Here is a 6,082-nt window from a genome sequence, read left to right on the forward strand (position 1 = left end):
GTTTAGGTGAATGGCACCCCAGGCTTTTTTGTTCGTCTGGATGTGCTGCATATGTCCAGCAAATTTCATGGATGTCGGTGAAACGTGCTGGCCATAGTAGTAATTGCCTTGGTCTACCGTGTCTCTGTTGTCTGCACTTGAGTCTTCGCCTTGCCCGTAACATGCCCCTTGCCACACAGCACGGTCAGTTAAAGCCTTGATGGAGAACCAGAACATTCCAACCATGCCTTGGCCTGCTCAATCACCAGATCTAAATCCAATTGAAAACCTGTGGAAAATCATCAAATGCAAAATGGATAATCACAAGCCCCCAAAAAAGCTAGTTTGTGCTACAGGAATGGGCTGCTGTGACAGCAGAATAATGTCAGAAGCTGGTGGAGAGAATGCCAAGCCGCATGGCTGCAGGCATCAAAAACAATGGTTATGCAATCAAGTACTAACTCCTGTGTGTATCATGTGACTAAAACAGACAGAAAAGAAAACATGGAATGCCTAAAAGCACTGTTTTTGGCAGTTCAATGTCAAAGCTGTTGATGTAAGAATGCAAGTGATTTGGGTTATTATCAAGAAAACCATGGAAAATGGCTGGATATCAGCTCTTACATTAAACTCTTATGAGCTTTTTTTTGTTATTGTATTTGTCCAAACAAATGTATTTTTAGTTGTGCCAGGTATTACAATGAATAGGAAATTGAAGAAAACAAGGGTGGTCTAATAATTTTTTCCATGATTGTATGCTGTGAATTGGCGCTTTATAAATCGAATTGAATTAAATGTGCAATGTTTCAGAACACTGTGGTCATCATCCAGCGGTACCACCCCTCCCCTAGCGTTTTTGAGCCACAGCTCAAGATGTGCTCCAGAGTGTCCCTCTTCTGGCACAGCTTACACTCGGGAGTGTCTTCCAGTCTCCAGGTATGTAGGTTGGCCGGGCTTGGGAGGGCATCATAGACCGACTGGATGAGAAACTTCAGGCAAGATGATTCTGCTTTCCAGAGTTCTGCCCAGGTGATTCTGCAGGAATCTGCCTTCTCCAACCTGGTCCACAATCCTTGTTTGGACATGCGGACGATTTTTCGGTGGCGTGCTTCCACCACCTTTGCTCGTATCTCGTCCTGGATCAGTCAACGCTTCTCCTCTCCATGGGCTAGATTGTAGCGTGGCTTTGGAAGGAAACCAAGACCTGGTCTTCCCGTTGCCACAGAGCCCACCAGTGCTTTATGCCTTAGTCACGCTTCAGCTACAGTGACGTCTTCTTGCGCCCACCACTTCCTCCCAGTCTTCACAAGGATTCCTGCTGCTGCAACTTTGGTGTGTGCGGAGTCCCAGTACATCATCACCTCTCTGGAACGGGTGACTTTAAACTCCTCTCTTAGTCCACTGAAAGGAAGAAGCAGCTTGTTGGAATGGCCGTACAGGGCGATGCTGCTCAAGGATCGGGGGATCCCCAGCCATCTCCTAAGAAACTGGCTGATGGACCTCTCTGGCCCCTGTTCATCTACAAAGTACCTTTAACAACGGTAGAGGCTCTAGAGCAGGGGTGTCGAACTGCGGTCCTCGAGGGCCGCAATCCTGCATGTTTTAGATGTTTCCCTCTTCCAACACACCTGATTCAAATGATCAGCTCATCATCAAGCTCTACAGAAGTCTGATAACGATCCTGATCATTTGAATCAGGTGTGTTGGAAGAAGGAAACATCTAAAACATGCAGGATTGCGGCCCTCGAGGACCGGATGTCGACACCCCTGCTCTAGAGTATTCTTGGCAGGGCTCCATGCTGATAGATCCAGGCTTTGAATTTTCCGGGGAGGCCCGATTTGTCGATCGCTGTGAGCCAAGTGGACAGTTCTCTCTTGATTTGCTGTATGGCATCTGAGTCCTTCAGGGAGCTGTTGAAGATTTGCCCAGGCTCTTGACCGGTTTCTCAGTCACTGATGGAATTGTGGTCTTTCCCAGGGAAAAGCAGAACTTGTCAGACACTATACCCTTTCTCAGGACCAGAGACCTGGACTTTGCAGGCTTGAAGCTCATCCTTGCCCAGGGAAGGAGCCACCTGCATCCTGGAACAGATGTTGTTGCCACTGTTAAGTCATCCATAAAGGCTTTTATTGGGGGCTGCGGAGTCCCAGATCTTGACTTGGGCCCTCTGCACTCCACTTCATCAGACTTAACAATCCAATTCATGGCCAGTGAGAAGAGGGTTATGGAGATGGTGCAGCCAGTGATAATCCCCTTCTCAAGGCGATGCCAGGCGGATGTTACTTGCCCTGAAGAGACTTGTGCACTGAAGTTGTTGGTAATAGTCCATGATGAGGTTGTGGATTTTCCTGAGAACGTGATGTCTTGCTAGTGTGGTTTCAACAAGTTTGTGTGGAATAGATCCATAGGCATTGGTCAAATCGAGCCAGAGAGCTACCAGGTCTCCTTTGCTCTCTTTTGCCTCCTGGATCAGCTGCGTCACCACCTCTGTGTGCTCCATGCATCCGGGCACTCCTGGAATTCCTCCCTTCTGGACTGAGCTATCAATGTAGGTGTTACTCAAGAAGTTTGTCTGACGTTGGGACATGATGTTGAAAAAGATCTTGCTCTCGACACTGAGCAGTGAGATGATGCAAAACTGCTCAATGTTGCTCCAGCCCTCCTCCTTCAGGATCCCGACTCCCTCAGCATACCTCCACTGCTCAGCAACCTTCCCTCTCCGCCAGATCACCCTCATGATCTTCCAGAAACGTTTGAGGAGCCGTGGGCATTGCTTGTCAACTTTGTCGGGGCCAGGAGCAGAACTGGATCTTGCAGCTCTGACAACTTCTTCGACTTCCTTCAAGATGGGTTCAGCGCTGGTAAATTGGGTCCTTTTTTCTGGCGGTGCCACCAGTTGCCTACATGATCCGAGCTCATAAGTCTCTGTGGTCGCTGTGTAGTCATTGTGAGTCTTTTTGTCGTGGTTTAGTATCTGTGAACCTTCAAACTGAGGTTAAGGCCTGTGCTTGGTAGGTTCACCATCTAATCTGTCCAAGTTGTCATTTGTGATTTAATTTGTTGCCCTTGAACATATTATAATACCAAATACAGATATTTAGTTTTCTTTGGGGCTCAGGTCTGACAGAAGAATGCACATTTAAACTGTTTTCCTAGTTAATGACAATCAGAAATCAAACTCTTTGAAAGATGAGACAGTTGATAGAGTGTTATCCCCTGCCAAAACCTAATAACGTGTAGTTAGTCACACATTACACTGCTCCTACACAAAGAGAGAAACTGTCATTACAGACTGAAGGACACAGAGGTCATCATATTTTCTCATCTCCTAGTTGAGGTAAAGAATCAGTGACAATGAGGGATAATGAAATGGTAGCTATTGTAACACTTCATATGAGTAGTGATTCTGGGCTTCAGAGCTGAGGGGGTATTACCATGGTGTAATTCTGGGTTAATTAAATTTATTACCTGATAATGGTGGTATAGGTTGGTATAATTCATCCAGATGGGAATATGGATCTCCAAATGTAATAACAATTGATGCAATAATTGTTGAGATATTTCACTCCAAACCATAAAGAGAGCATGTTCTTCCTTTCAAACTTTCAGTTTGAAAGGAAGGGGTGTATTTTCAGCCTCATTATAGTTGCTTCTCTATTTGTTATGACTGGTATGCTCCTCTTTCTGGTATATTTTTTTTTTAAATGGTTGTTCTCTTTAGTGGTCATTTTAAATATTGTAATTGTCCTTTTTAGTGTTTTTTTTTCTATCTTTTTGATTGTCATTGTTTACTTGGGGAAAAAAAGAACGGTAAAATTGTACATATGGACATTTTTGCATTGTTTTCTTTTTTTTCCTGCTTGCTTTTTTTCTAGTTTCTTTGTAGTGTTTTCTCTGTCTTTGCACCTGTATCTGTTGACACTTCATTTTTTGTGGTTGTGTATCTCGCTGTTTGCAGGGGGCTTTGCATGAATTTCTTTTGATATGGGATTTTTTTCTTTTCTTTTTTTTCTTTTTTTCTTTTTTTTCTCTTAAGAGCACCGTTGGATGTAGGAGGAAGCAGCAGCACTCCAGTTATCAATATAGGTCTTAGTCATGATGTTATATTTGGAATCCATTGTGCAGCTAATGTGCTCAAAACTGCAAGGGGGTCGGAAAAAAACGATTGTAAAAGCCTTGGAGGAAAATTTGTGATCTATATAAATAAAACTAATCTGTCAATAGCTGTAACCAACAGCAGTGTACACCAACAAAACTTGTCCATCTTTGCATTGAGCACCACAGACTGTATTAACGATGTTATCTTTAAACAACATGGTTTAATGACATGGAACCTTTGAACTCTATTTCATATTTGCCATAACAAGAGCATATTTTTTCTTTCAAATGGATTTCTTCTCTTTTACAAGGACAGAATGCACCAGAAGTTGCTTTCTGCTTCCTTAAAGGCTGTTTTTGTCCGTTTATGTGTTTGTTTTGCTTTTTTTTGTGGTCTTTTTCTGATCATTCATGTTACGGTTCGTGCTCAGTGACTGTGCGGGTGGACCCAAACGAAAAGGGAGATGGGGAGAAGGGTTAAAGGAAACAGAATTTATTAGGGAAGGTGGTGGAGTGATGGGCACCAGGAGGCAGAAACAAAGTTCGGTGAAGGGTTGCCGGTCGTGGGGAATAACCCGGTGGTGGGATCTGGTGCACGGATGTCAGTCGTGGAGAGGGAGGAGTGGAGTCTTCGGTGTCGTGATCCGAGGAAGGGGGGTCCCGAGGGTGGTGCACGAAGAGCCGGTGCCTGAGAGTGCCTTGGTCCGTGGAGTTTTTCCCGGTGCAGAGAGGGAGCCGTGACGAGGGAAACCGGGGTGGTGCGCAGGGGTCCGGTGCTCAGGGTTCGGTGCTCGTGGGGGGTTGCTCTCGTGAAGGGTCTCCCGGTGAAGGTGTCCGTGGTTGTGAATTCCCGTGGGTGACAAACGCTGGAGTGCTTGGAGGTGTGCCGAGTGCTGGAGCCGAGGAGGAGAACTGGAAACAGGCAGAGAAACATATACCATAAACTCGAAGCTAGAGAACATCAAGAATGCTAGGAATGTGTAGCAGCTCGTGGCCTGACTGTACCCCAAGGTAGGTATCACAATCCTCTGGCGTCGGTCTTCTGTGAGACGCCAGTATATAAGCAGGGCACGGCTAATGAGCCGATGAGCCACAGCTGCCAGCGTGCGCGTGTCTCTCCTGATCGGCTCCGCCCAGCCTGCAGTGAACAGAGGATCACCCACCAAAACACAAAGACAGACAAAATCCCAAAAACACAGTGAACCCAGTCTATGACCCTCACAATTCAGAGTCTCTTGTAATTGTTTCACCATCTGTATAGCTGGTTTGGTTCTTTTTTGTGGTTGGTTTTTAATCTGGCGTTTTCTTTTAATGCGTCTTTGTGATCCTTTTCTCGCTGTTGTCACTCATTTTGCAACTGGATTTTTTAGACAGCTCTTTCTCTATGGTTTGTATCACTTTCCGGTGTTTTGGTGTCACTTTTACCTCAATTTGAGTTATTGTTGGTTTTCTTGTCTTTCTGGTCATTTTGAGTCTGTATATAGTTTGTCATCTCTCTTTGTAGGTGCTTAAGAAAGATATTTGTATTTTGGTTGACTTGTTTTGTTTCTGTGTTGAGGAGGGAAAAGGAAAGTACAAAACTTTTGTTAAAAAGTACAACCTGTTTCCGGGGCAAACTGTATAAGTATTAATGTAACATTCTTCCACTGTATATCTTTTTCCCATTTAGTTTCCATGCAATCTCCGAATTCTTATTTATTTGGTATGTGTATTGTTAGTTCCCACCAGGATTGTTTTATGGGTCATTCCAGAATTGGAGGACATTTGGGCTTCAAAAATTTTGAAAAATAAACCTTCTCTTTTTCAATTTTCTGTCATGTATTCATCAACAATAGGTAATCAACTATAAAAAGTTTGATTGGCTCATCTCAGCGATCAAAGGCATAAGTTTTATTGTATGCTTTATTTGTTATTTGCTATATTTGCCGCCACCCTGTTACCAACATTCAAGTACCTGAAAAAGGTAGATGAATTTATTTTTTAACTATAATTCCCTTACCATTT

At 44.1% G+C, this 6,082-nt stretch overlaps 1 pseudogene; it reads right to left on the bottom strand.

The window, feature by feature from the left end:
* Positions 1-785: 785 nt before the first annotated feature.
* Positions 786-4,077, bottom strand: LOC103356574 (uncharacterized; annotated as a pseudogene).
* Positions 4,078-6,082: the final 2,005 nt, after the last annotated feature.

The sequence above is a fragment of the Stegastes partitus genome, unplaced genomic scaffold (genome assembly GCF_000690725.1).
Source record: "Stegastes partitus isolate 25-593 unplaced genomic scaffold, Stegastes_partitus-1.0.2 Scaffold209, whole genome shotgun sequence".
Lineage (NCBI taxonomy): Eukaryota > Metazoa > Chordata > Actinopteri > Pomacentridae > Stegastes > Stegastes partitus.